At 44.9% G+C, this 12,873-nt stretch overlaps 1 protein-coding gene across 4 annotated transcripts in view; it reads right to left on the bottom strand.

Moving 5' to 3' along the window:
• Lpin3 (lipin 3) overlaps positions 1–5,033 on the bottom strand; it is a 26,095-nt gene extending 21,062 nt beyond the window's left edge. For all 4 annotated transcript variants that reach the window (XM_031372620.1, XM_031372614.1, XM_031372618.1 and 1 more), the window contains exon 1: positions 4,903–5,033. The gene's annotated coding sequence lies outside the window, so the exon portion shown is untranslated. The remainder of the gene's footprint in view (positions 1–4,902) is intronic.
• Between the last annotated feature and the right edge of the window lie 7,840 nt (positions 5,034–12,873).

The raw sequence follows: 12,873 nt of genomic DNA, 5'->3' as shown, positions 1-12,873 counted from the left end.
AAGAGGGAGTCAGATCTCATTACAGATGGTGGTGTACACCATGGGGTTGCTGGGAATCTAACTCAAGACCTCTGGAAGAGCAATCAGTGCTCTTAACCGCTGAGCCATCTCTCCGGCCCCCAGGAGCTTGCTTTATGGGCTCAGCTGGCCAGCCAGTGATCTCTCTGGATCTACCTCTCTCTTTGTCACAGAATGCTAGATTTATAGGCATGCACAGCCATGACTTAATTTTTTTCTTTTTAACCAACCAGGATAACAAGCCTGTGCCACTGTACCATCAAGCCTGGCTTTCGTTTTCTTTTCTTTTATTATTTTGCGTGTCTGAGTGTTCTGACTGCACAGATGTGTGTGTGTGTGTGTGTGTGTGTGTGTGTGTGTGTGTGTGTGTGTGTGTAGACCATCCAAACACAGTGCCCCCAGAGGGTACTGGCTCTCCTGGGACTGGAGTTGGAGCACTTGTGAGATTCCATGTGGGTTCTAGAGATCAAACACTGGCCCTCTGCAAGCCAGTGCTCTTAACCACTGAGCCATCGCTCCAGCCCTCATGACTGGCTTTTTATGTGGGTCCCAGGGATTTGAACTCATCTTCATACTTATAGGACAAGAGCTCTTACCATTGAGACATCTTCCCAACCCTTTCTTTTTGTTTTATGTGGATTTGTTTTGTTTTGGGGGGTGGGGGCAAGATTTTGCTATGTTGCCCAGGATGACTTCAAACTCCTGAGCTCAGCTGATCCTCTGGCCTCAGCCTCTTTATCAGCTTTTATTGTAGGCACTCATTACCATGACCAGTTCTCAGCTCAGTTTTGAAGATGAAGCACGTGTTGTTTTTGTTCTTTATTGAAGGGGGAAAAACGTTCATGAAGATTGTTGTAGAAATTGGATTTGCATCAAGCTTGGTTTTGGAACTCTGAATCATCTAGAATGTGGTCATTATGGAGGGGTGTAAATGTGAGAGGCAGTCTCGGGTGAACTTCCTTGTCCTAACACCCAGCCGAGCTGACCAAGGCAGTGGCTATCCTGCTTAGCTTGTACCTTATATCACCATCACTGGGGTATCCTTTCAGTCTGAAAGGATCTTGTGTACCGCATTTGCTTTTTTTCTCCTCTTCCTGGGTACCTGTGCTAGCTTCGGCCTATACCGCTGCCGGGTGTCATTTTCTCTTTAGTCCAAGACTAGAGGTGGTGCTGCCTTCTGTTTGAAATTGTGTAGCCTATACGCTTCTTAATCCACAGGCGGGTTCAGTGACTATTTACTTTGCCCCACTACTTCCTTTCGAGTGAACCCAGCCTGAGGTGAATGGAAGCTTTGAGCCAGGCCTGCAGCTGTGGTCACATGTCCTAAGCAGCAAGACTGGCTGCCAGGAACAGAGCAGAGCCTCCACCAGTCCTAGTGGGACAGGATACAGGGTAACTGGTATAGACTTTCCTTAGCCAGCAGCCCCGAGGGTAGGAGGCAGGCAACTGCTATCCTGCTAGTAGCAAATAAAACCAAATGATACTGGTAACATTTTAACTTCAGAGCCACATTTTCAGTATGTCTCATGCAATATTCATTATTTATCTAAAATCCAGTATTAACTGCATGCCCTTGTCTTTTCTTTGTTAAGTATGGTAAATTCATGTCTGCCCAAATATCTAAGTTCATAGCAACAGTCTGTCTTATACAATGTCTCTGCCCCTCTGTTTCTCTCTCTCTCTCTCTCTATTTCTCTCTCTTTCTTTCTCTTTCTCTCTCTTATCATGTTCTCACTTAGATCCCTGGCTGTCCTGGAACTCATTGTGTAGACCAGGCTGACCTCAAACTCTTAGAACTCTGCCTGCCTCTGCTTCCCGAGCGCTAGAATTAAGGCGTGTGCAATCATCCCCATCAATACCTGACTTTTTTGTTGATGTTGTTGTTGTTGTTTTTGTTTTGTTTTTTCGAGACAGGGTTTCTCTGTATAGCCCTGGCTATCCTGGAACTCACTCTGTAGACCAGGCTGGCCTCGAACTCAGAAATCCACCTGCCTCTGCCTCTGCCTTCCAAGTGCTGGGATTAAAGGCATGCACCACCACTGCCTGGCCCTGACTTTTTTTTTTAATTGAAGACAGGTCCTTATGTTTTCAAGGCAAGCACTTTACTGGTTGCTCCAGCTCCCCAGCCTCAGATAGTGTTACTTAGAGAGAGGTTTGTGGACCAGCATCAGTAGTAGCTCCTGGAAACTCATTAGATATTCACATTCTCAGCCCACCCACCTGACAGACCTAGTGAGTCAGGAACTGTGGAGGAGGGGTTGGCAGTTAGTATCTTAATAATTCTCTCCCCTTCTCTTCCGCACCCTTGGCTTGACGCTTAGTCTCATATGAGATCTGAAATGTGTAAGAAAAGAAGTCTCCACCCAGGCAGAGACACAAAGCACAACAGAGGCTTCCAGGTAGGCTGTTATGATCTACCAACACCAGACCTGGGCCAGGCCCTGGGCATGCCACTCGGACATCAGTTGTGGGTGCTGGGTCTTAGAAAAAAAAAAAAAGATGCCAATCGAGTTACAGCCATATGAGGCAAATACAAGTCCAGGGGCCTATAGCCAGGTGAGATGGGTCACAGAGAGCGTTCTCTAGTACATATGTAGGCCTGAAAATTAGAAGATGGCTGGAGTATTATGGGGCTTACCTTACAGGGAGGCCGAGTGGTGCTAGCTAGAAGTAGGTTGGTGTTGGTAAAGCAAGTAGGGAAGGGGATTGTGATGTTTCCTGCCCTAAGAGCAAAGGAGAAAGCACTGTGGAGATTGTGGGAGCCCTCTGGTTAGGTTAAGGAACACTGGAGAAAATGAAGGGTGTGAGGTGATGAGAGACCCAAAGCCTTCCCATCCCTTAGACCAAAGAGCCTCCATCCTCAAAGGCATCTACGGAGATTCAACTCCCCATTATACCCACCAGCAGGTTCTGGAAGCCAGCCCATGCTCTGGGAGCAAGACCTGCTCTTCCAGGGCCAGCAGAGGGGGAAGGGCCTGGGAAGCAGTGTCTCTGGCCTCGCCCCTTCTAGCCTCTGCCTCTGCCACCCTTGCCAAAGTAAAGCCTTTGGTGCCAGCTGCGGACTGACTAGGCTAGCCATGATGCCTGGCAGTGTCCAGGCTCCAGCTGCCTCTCTCGGGAAAGACGTCAGACAGCCGAGCCTTTTTGGAATTTGTCAGTAGTTTCTGACCTAAGGAGGAAAACTGGAAAATCAGACCACTGTGTAAAATGGAGCTTTCCATGTCTTAGAAAAGAAAATTCTCCAGCAAGCTGGGGATGTAACTCTGTCAGCAGACTGCTTGTTTGGCATGCAAAAGACCTTGGGTTCAAACTTCATCAGTCTATAAATTAAGCAAGGTAAGGCCGGGCTAACACTTTTAATCCCAGCACAAGGGGAGGCAGAGGCTGTGAGTTGGAGACCAGCCTAATATATAAAGTGAGCTGAGGACAGCTAGGGCTCTGTTACATAGAAGAACCCTGTCTTGAAAAACAAAACAAACAAAACAAAAGACCCGAGCAAGATAGAGGCAGGAGGATAAAAACGAAACCCAAGGCCCTTCCCAGCTACACAGTCAGTGTGAGTCAAGTTTGGATTCGAGACTTTTTTTTTCTTCCTGAGACTGGATCTCATTATGTAGCCTTGACTGACCTGGAGCTTGCTTTGTAGATCAGGCTGGCCTTGAACTCACAGATATCCACCTGCCTCTGCCTCTACTGGGGGAGGGATTAAATGCATGTACCAACATGCCCAGCCTGAGACTTTTTCTTAAATGGGACGTTAACAGGCCTATTTCTGCCACACGGCTCACAGCTCTGGCTCTGACCCTTCCTCCCTGCAGGAATGCACTCTCTGTACGGCTTTCTCACCAGCTTCACAGCCACATGAGACTCAGGGTCATCGCTCTTACTCTCCCCAGCTATGTCTCCCTGCTCTGTTCTTTTCCAGCATCAAGAATCCCTCCCATAGGTCTGGGGAGATGGCTTAGCGGATAGAATGTTTGCTGAGGAGGTGTAAGGAGCTGACCTGAGTCTGGAGCCATGCCCCTTACATGAAATCTGGGTGCATCTGTAACTCCAACCCCTCTGGGTGGGAGGGAAGGACAGAGGGTAGGGGAAAAACAGTAGTGGGGAAAGATACAGGATGAGCCTAGGGGCTCTCTAGCCAACCAGAGATATCTAGCTCTAGGTTCAGTAGAGTAACTATCTCTCAAAATAAGGTAGAGAGAAATGGAAGAAGACACCCAAAGCTGACCTTCTGGCCTCTACATATGTACATACAATGATCACACCCGTGTATGACTCATCAGAGTGAGCACTCGTGTGTGAGCTCGTGTGTATGTGTGCAAGAGTGTGTTTGTACACACACATACACACATATACACACATACACATACACAACACATACACACACATCACTCCCTCACATGCTATCATAATTTACTTCTTGATGATGGCTGGTGCTTGTCTCCCTCCCCAGGAATGTGGACCCTTGGGAGGACAAGATGTTTGGTCTGTCTTCGCTAATCTAACTTCAGATCAGGGACTGGTACATTCTAGGCCTCCAATAAAAATAAGTGAACCTGTAGTTAGACCTTGGATGTCCTGTATCCATCTCAGTCTCAGCCCCTTATAACTGTCACTGGCCTCTGTTTCCAAGACACTGAGCCTCCCCCAGGGAGCAGGACTTGTCTGGTGTCTGCCTGCCTGCCTTGGGGCCTTGAGAGGATCCCGGTTGTTTGACCTTGTGTCCCTGCCAAGTTACCAGCACGTGTGAAATGCTAAATTCCAGCTTATTGTTATTATTGATTCTGAGAGCTATGATAGGAGGGCAAAAGGACAGCAGGTGAGGAGAAGGAGGGGGGACAAATGGATGGACAATCAGAGTTGAGGAGACAACACACTCACGGCTTTCCCGAGCTCCCAGTTCTGTGTTTTCCAGCAGTGCTCAGAGCAGCCAGCGGCAAGCCAGGGCTGTGTGCCACGTACCATGAGCTGGGAGCCACGTGGCAGAAACAGGCCTGTTGAATCATGGGACGCTCAGCTTCTACTGGCTTGTAGAGTTTGGTGTGTGGAGTATTTTTGCTTTTTACAGTCCAGCTGTCTGTAATGATTTCCTTCCCATGGCCTTGTTCACCAAAGTGTCCCTGAGTGACTAGCTGAGTCACTGCATTCCTTGCTGTTTAGGACACTGGCCCAAGCACCAAGGATCAGTGCTCTCATGGAGGTGGAACCTTTGTGGGTTGCCAGAGAGTGCCCAGGGAAGACAGAACAAAGAACTCCCATTTCTAACTTGCACCCTTCCCCAGAAATGTAATTTAGAAAAGAAGTACAAATAAGTGAAGTGGAAATTTCTAGTTTCTTTAACGACCTCAGTTGTGTCACGTGATGTTTTTTGAGAAGCTGTCTTGTGAGAGGGCATGTGATGTTCTGCTGAAAACAGACTTTTGAGAGGTAGAATGCTGTTTAGAAAGAATATAAATGGAGCCCCACAAACAATGGGAGGACGCTCTTACATTGCTACACTGCTTTACTGGTCTTCATTGGTCTTTGCTGGTCTTTGCTGGTCTTCATTGTTCTTCACTTCATAAAGAGAAATGTGCCAAAGAACTTCTCATGGTATTCCGGCTGATCCTGGCCACTTCCCCTGACTCCTGCCAATTTGGAGGAGCCTTACTGTTTCGCTGGACTTTGCCCCTACTACTGATTTGTGTTTGGTGTTTGCTATTGAACTGGACTTCTGGTATCCAGACAACGAAGAATGGAGTCACCCCAGGGAACTACTTCTAAACAGGCCCACAATACTCTTTGCATATTAACCTTGTTTCCCCACTACCTCTGGTCGATGGGTTAGAAGGGAGGTTGAAGTATTAAGAACCCTAAATAAAGTAGGATTTGAAAAAAAATCTAAGCCTACAAATAAGCAAGACATTCCATTTGCTAAATCACCAGGAAATGGCCACAGCTTGAAGGATTGTTCATCAGTGACCATGAGGCCAGTGCCAAATTGAAATGGGTAGGGCATGCTAGAAACCAAGGTTCACCCTTCAGTTGCAATAGGAAGATCTACTCTTTTTTTTATATATTTTTTAAAGGTTTATTTATTATTATACATAAGTTCTCTGTAGTCTTCAGACAGCACCAGATCTCATTATGGGTGGTTGTGAGCCACCATGTGGTTGCTGGGATTTGAACTCAGGACCTTCAGAAGAGCAGACAGTGCTCTTAACCACTGAGCCATCTCACCAGCACAATAGGAAGATCTAAAACCCAAATATAGAGCATTCTTTCAGCCACCTGGTGGGACTATCAAGATATTTAGCCCCTCTGTAATACATGCGTCAGCTTTTAGCCAGGCAGTGGTGGCGCACACCTTTGATCCCAGCACTTAGAGGCAAAGGCAGTTGGGTCTCTGAGTTTTAGGCCGGCCTGGTCTACAGGGCACGTTTCAGGACAGCCAGGACTACACAGAAAAACCCTGTCTGGAAAAAAAGACATAAACAAACAAACAAGCAAAAAGAGTCGGTTGTTAGTAAAAATCAAATATGCACAGGGCTCGTAGTGTGGCAGTTGCACTTCTGGGGTGATTTCTGAGAAAGTTTACTCAGATCTATAAAGAGAAAAGATAGAGATCGTTAGAGTGTTGTTGATAGGTGGGGGATTTGGAGCAAAAGCATCCCTAGGGATTGAGTAAGCCAAATACAGTAGGTGTTTGTTATTGCCTTAATTGTCAGCTTGCCACAGTTTAGAATCTCCTAGGAAGAGGATCCTAATGAGTGGTTGTCTACATTGGGTTGTCCTTCTGGGCATATCTGTGGGGGTTGTCTTAATTGATATGGGAAGACCAAGCCTTCTATGGGCAGCACCATTCCCTAGGTAGAAGGTCCTGAACTGTGTAAGGTTGGGGAAATCTAGCTAAGCAAAGCAAACAAATAAGCATTAATGCATTGATGTATGTCTACTTCTGACTATGTGATATGGTTAGCTGCCTTGACCTCCCCTACAATGATGGGCTGTAACCTGAAATTATAAGTGGGAAAGAAAACCTCCCTTTCCCCTAGGTTGCTTTTTGTCAGGGCATTTTATCATACTAACAGAAATGAAACCCGAACACATTCCTTGAAATTCTGCATGGTACTAAAAAAAACCAAAACTACAAAGCCCGTAGAGTAGCTGTCCCTAAAACAGCACGGATAGAGCTTGCAGAGTTAAAGTGGGGAAAAGAGAAAAAGAGATTTTAAAATAATATACCTGTTTCATTAAGGCATAATTAATGTTCAGTAAACCACCCTTAAAGTGTCCCATGTGAGTTTTAACATACATATGCAAGGCCATGACTAGGATAATGATTGTATCCATCATGCTTCAAAATAGGAAATATATATATGTATATATATATATTATATATATATATGTATATATATATATATATATACTGAGAGAGAGATGTTTAATACCTATTGTCAAATTTTAAAGTTATTTAGACATATAGTATATGTACTACAATCCCATTAATCCCATTATCATAAGAATAAATAATGTTTGGACATTCTCAAAAAAATCAGAGCAATTATTGTAGTGATTTGAATAAGAATGGCCCCCACAGACTCATATATGAATGCTTCATCACCAGGGAATGGAACTATCTGAAAGGATTAGAAGGATTGGGAAGAAGATGTAACTCTCTCGCTCTCTCGCGTGCGCGCTCTCTCTCTCTCTGCCTGTAGATAAGAATGTAAAGTTCTCAACTTCATAGCCATGCCTGCCTTCATGTCACCATGCTCTCTGCCATAATAATGGACTAAGCCTCTGAAATTGCAAGCAAGCTCTCAATTAAATGTTTTTCCTTTATAAAAGTTGCCTTGGTCATGGTGTTTCTTCCCAGCAACAGAACAGTGGCTAAGACAACTCTTCCAAAATGACATGGCCCCATTTTATCCCCTGTTATAGCTGCAAACATACTTTGCCAATGTATATTGTGCCATAGAATTTCTGTGTGTCTGTTGTCCTGTACCATGATCTTCAGGGCATGGTTAATGTTTATTACAATAGAAATGGCTCATTGTGGCTCCCCAGCTTTGGCTTTATTAACATCACAAATGTCGTTATGATGGACTCCTATAGAAAGATGCTTGACTCTCCTGTTCTCTGCTTTACAATGGAGAGAAGTGCTAAAAGCTAACTTATGTGTACTCACCTCTAGGACTAATTTCTCTCTTCATCTCTAAGTAGATGTCCCAGCAGAGCTGGATAGTTATCCACTTTGTACTACAGGACTCTCCCTATAGTCATAAGAAGTAGTAGAGAGTTATAGGGGCAAAGGCATGGTTGGTTTGGTCAGACTATGAGTTTTATGAACTTTTCACAAGGTAAGTCTTTTGTGTCTAGCTTGCTTGGCTCATCAGTCTTTGTGAGAGTCGTGTGTGCATTCCTGTGAGTGCACTTGTATGTATATATTAGCAGGCACACACATATGGTGGTCAGAGTTCAAGCTTGGGTATTGTCCCTTAGGAGCTGTCCATAGTGTTTCTTGAAACAGGGTCTCTGATTGTCTAGCTGGTGAGCCCTAGAGATCTGCCAGTCTCTGTCTCTCCACTGGTGGCATTACAAGTATGAGCCACCATGCCTAGCTTTTGGCTTCTGAAGATTGAATTTAAGACCTCATACTTGCACAGCAAGCATCTTAGATACTGCCTCCCTGATCTCTCTTTATGAGACTATTCCATATGATTTTTCTGTAGTTATTTCGTGGCCAAGTTCTTTCTGAACAGCAAAGCTTAGCTTTAGCTTCTTACCTTGTGGCCCACAGCAAAGGTACCGAATACTTTCTGCAGCTTGCTCACTGTCTCATCCCATCTGTGTTACTTTTAGGACTTGCAAAATATTCTTGAGTCTATCAGCCAGTTTGGGATCACCTCTGTACTTATGAGGCAGGCCCAATCATTAAGAACTGTAGAGAAAGATGGATACCCTGGGATTCCCCATACTTCTCCACAAAGATATTCTACTCTCAGAGAGTCTTAATTTTAAAAAATTAATTTTTATGACTGTTTGCCTGCGTGCATTTATGTATACATAATTTTTATGTGTGTGGCATGTCCTCGGGATTCAGGAGAGTGCTAGATCCCCTAGAACTAGTGTGTTACCGATGGTTGTGAGCCATCGTGTGGGAGCTGAGAATTGAAGGCAGGGTCTTTGGAAGAGCAGCCAGTGCTCTTAACCATTGAGCAGTCTCTCCAAGTCTTACTTTTATTTTTATTATGTCTATATGTTCATGACTATGTATGAGTTTGTTCACATGGGTGAAGTTCCTAAATAAATTAGAAGAGGGTGCCAGGTCCCCCGGAACTGGAATTATAGGCAGTTGTGATCTACCTGATATGGGTGCTGGGAACTAAACTTGGGTCCCTTGCAAGAGCAATACTAGCTCTTAACTGCTGAGCCAACTCTTCAGATCTTTACTCTAATTCATACACACGCACACACACATGCACACACACACATGCACACACACGCGCGCGCGCGCACACACACACACACACACACACACACACACACACACTACAAGCTAGGATCAACATCTGAGAGAGAATGTGAGGCTTTTTCTTTCTGAGTTTGTGTTACCTTGCTTAATATACTTTCCAGATCCACCTGTTTCCCTTAAAGTTTCATATTTTCATTTTTCTTTATACAGGGTAAATCTCCATTATGCACATGTACAACATTATGTACTCGCCTGATGATGAGCATCTAGGCTGACTCCCTTTCCTTGCTGGGGTAAAGAGTAGAGCAATAAACATGTATATGCAAGCATATCTAGGGGGGCTATAGAGTCCTTTGGGTATATGTGCCCCAAATCCACTTTTATTTTCCAAACACACCAGGGTTTTTAAGTGTGTTTGAGGGGTCCAAACTTCTATTCTCAAGTGGTTTACTGGCTAAGCCATCTTCCTAGGACATTTCATTTTAAAAGAAACTTTTAAATATATTTATTTATTTACAGGACCAGAGAGCTATCAGGAGTCAGTTCTTTCTTTCTACCATGTGGGTTCTGGGGATGAGACTCAGATTTACAGGCTTGGCAGCAAGTGCTTAACCTGCTGAGTCCTCTCATGGTTCCTTTTTTCTTTTGAAGGAAAATAATTTGCCTCTGATTAAATATTACCAACAAGTTCTCTTCCTCCTTGATATCCCTCCCGACACTAAGTACGTGCCGGTTGCTGCCTCTGCCCAGAGTCAGTTCCAGTCATCTCTCCAGGTTCAGCTTCTAGCTTCCAGTGTCATTGAGAGCCCTTCCCACACTCACCTTTATTGGATCGTTGGCCCTTTGGATGTTTGTTCTCTCTGCTGGTACCGGAGACGGAACTCCAGGGCTTGACTTTGCCAGTAGCAATGCTCTCTCCTGTCTTTAATTTTTATCTTGAAATAAGGTCTTGCTAAAGTTGCCAAGGCTGGTTCAAACTTGTGGTCCTTCTGCCTTAGCCTGAGTATCTGGGATTACATGTGAGCACCAGCTTACTTGCTCATACTGGTAATTATACCCTTTGTGCTATGTTTACCAAAACAGGCGGCATTTGCACATTCTGCTCCAGAACTGTAGCTTTACATATCTGTCCCTTCTGAAATATGAAGTTCTTTGGTGAATAAATGAAAATAAATTGGAATACAACATATCCCATTTACTCATTCATTCAAGAAATACTTATTGAATGTTTGAATGTGTCTGCCCATGTTCCAGATGTTGAAAATAAGCAAAACGAGCATTCCTGCCCTAAGGAGCATGAAAGATAGGAAAGGTTACAAGGGCTAGGTAGAGAAGCAAAGCACAGAATAGAGAAACTGCATGGTGAAGGTAGGACTTGATATCCGTCAAAGGAAATACCTTTTGAGTAGAAATGTAAAGTGAGACACATCTTTCCGATGCCCAGGAGAATATATCCTAAGAGCAAAGGTCATTCATGTCCCAGGAGCTGGAAGGAGGCTAGTGAGGCTGGCTGAGGTGTGAGGAAGAAAGAAATGCGCTTAGTTAGAAAAAAGAGCAGATTGCATGTGATCTAGGGGTCCCTGGAATAAAGGCTTTTTTTAAAAAAAAAAAAATGTGTCCAAGATAGGAACCATTGGATTTAAAAAAAAAAAAATATGTATATATATTACATTCTAATGGGCTGGCAAGATGGCTCATCGGGTAAGAGCACTGACTGCTTTTCCTAGGTCCTGAGTTCAAATCCCAGCAACCACATGGTGACTCACAACCACCCATAATGAGATCTGATGCCCTCTTCTGGCAAGTCTGAAATAAATAAATCTTTTAAAAATAAATAAATAAATATTTATTTATTTATTTTACATTCTAATTGGCTTCCCTTCCTTCCTCTCCTCCCAGCATCCCAAGAAACATTATTTTGACTTAGGCTTTAACAGGATCCCGGTGACTGCTGTGTTGAGTGCAGGCTGGAATGAAGGAGAGCAGGTAGTGAAGATGTATTCCCAGCATGTAGATGTCTAAAGGCGGGGCTTGCTAATGGATGAGGATGGCTGTGGTTCGAAGAGAGGAGTGAGGGTGGCTGAGGTGCTTTGATTGGATCATTAAAAATACTGGGCTTGACATGAACTGTATGCAATGAGGAAGTCTCTGTAATGACCATATACAGTGTGTTAAGGTACAAGTTCTAGTGTTTGATTCTGGACATGTTAAGTTTGACACATTACTCACACTTAAAACGTATATTTACTGACTGTGATAAACTCAGCTTTTTTGTTTTGTGCTTTGAGACAGGGTCTTACTATGTAGTCCAGACTGATTTGGAACTTGCTATGTATCCCAGTCTGATCCCAAACTTGCCGTCCTCCTGCTTCAGCCTCTTTCAGTGAGATTATAGGTGTAGGCCATCTCATACACAGCTACAAATTCAGCCTCACTTAATAAACACCAAGATAAAGTGCAGGAAGCTTTATATAGACTGCCATTTAATCTTCTCACTCATTCTATATAATCCTAATATTTTGTTGCCTTTTGTGGATGAGAGATTGTGGCCAATTGGTATTCGATATAAACAAATTTGGGATTGGGACCCGCTCAGTCTTCAGAGCTGTTTGTCAATCTGGATCCGAAGGGTAAGGACCACTTTCTGAACATATTTGCCACAGATTTAGGTTCTGTTGTGAAAAGATGCTTGGAACATGAAACAACATTTTAATCCCAGGCCAACAGCAGCTGTGAAAATGAAGGGAACAAGTATTTGAAAGCTTCACTCTCCTAAGACAATGTTAAAGAGTCAGAGATCATAAATTCGTTTCGGCTACTATTTCTTTGAATAAACAAGATACTAGAACCTGCCATGAACCCTTAAGTGGTGTTAAAAAACAACTCCCATGTTGCTAATTTGGAAACACTGTCCTGGAGAGAGAGGTCGCACGGGTCTGGGACCCTTGCCCAGACTACATCCTTTTGAAAGTTTAACCTCGTGTGGCCTTCCTTAGGTGGCCCTCAAGAAAGACCAGGATGCGGCGCACAAAGGCCGGGAACTGCTTAGGGCCTCAGCATCCGCCCGGTTGTCCGCCTCCCCTGTTCCCGCTGGCCCCCTACACGAATAACGCTGGCCCGCAGCCGACCGGCGCATGCGCTCTGGGTAAGGTCCGCTCCCCTCGACGTCAAGGGGCTTGCGCCCGTTCCCAAAGCCCCGCCTCCTAGCGCCAGAGGCGACCTGGGCGGAGGCGGGGCGGGGCGAGCCACGCCCCCAGCCGAGTCGAGGAGGGCCGACCGGAGCCGAACGCCTCCGAGTGCCACCGAGCTTGGCCGAGCGGCCGGGAGTCAGTTGGTGCCGCTCGTCTTCGCCGCAGAAGCAGCCCTTGGCTCTGGCGTCGCCGGCGTCGCCGCCT

Source organism: Mastomys coucha, unplaced genomic scaffold (genome assembly GCF_008632895.1).
Source record: "Mastomys coucha isolate ucsf_1 unplaced genomic scaffold, UCSF_Mcou_1 pScaffold15, whole genome shotgun sequence".
Taxonomy (NCBI): domain Eukaryota; kingdom Metazoa; phylum Chordata; class Mammalia; order Rodentia; family Muridae; genus Mastomys; species Mastomys coucha.
This window is presented reverse-complemented; position numbering and strand designations above follow the sequence as displayed.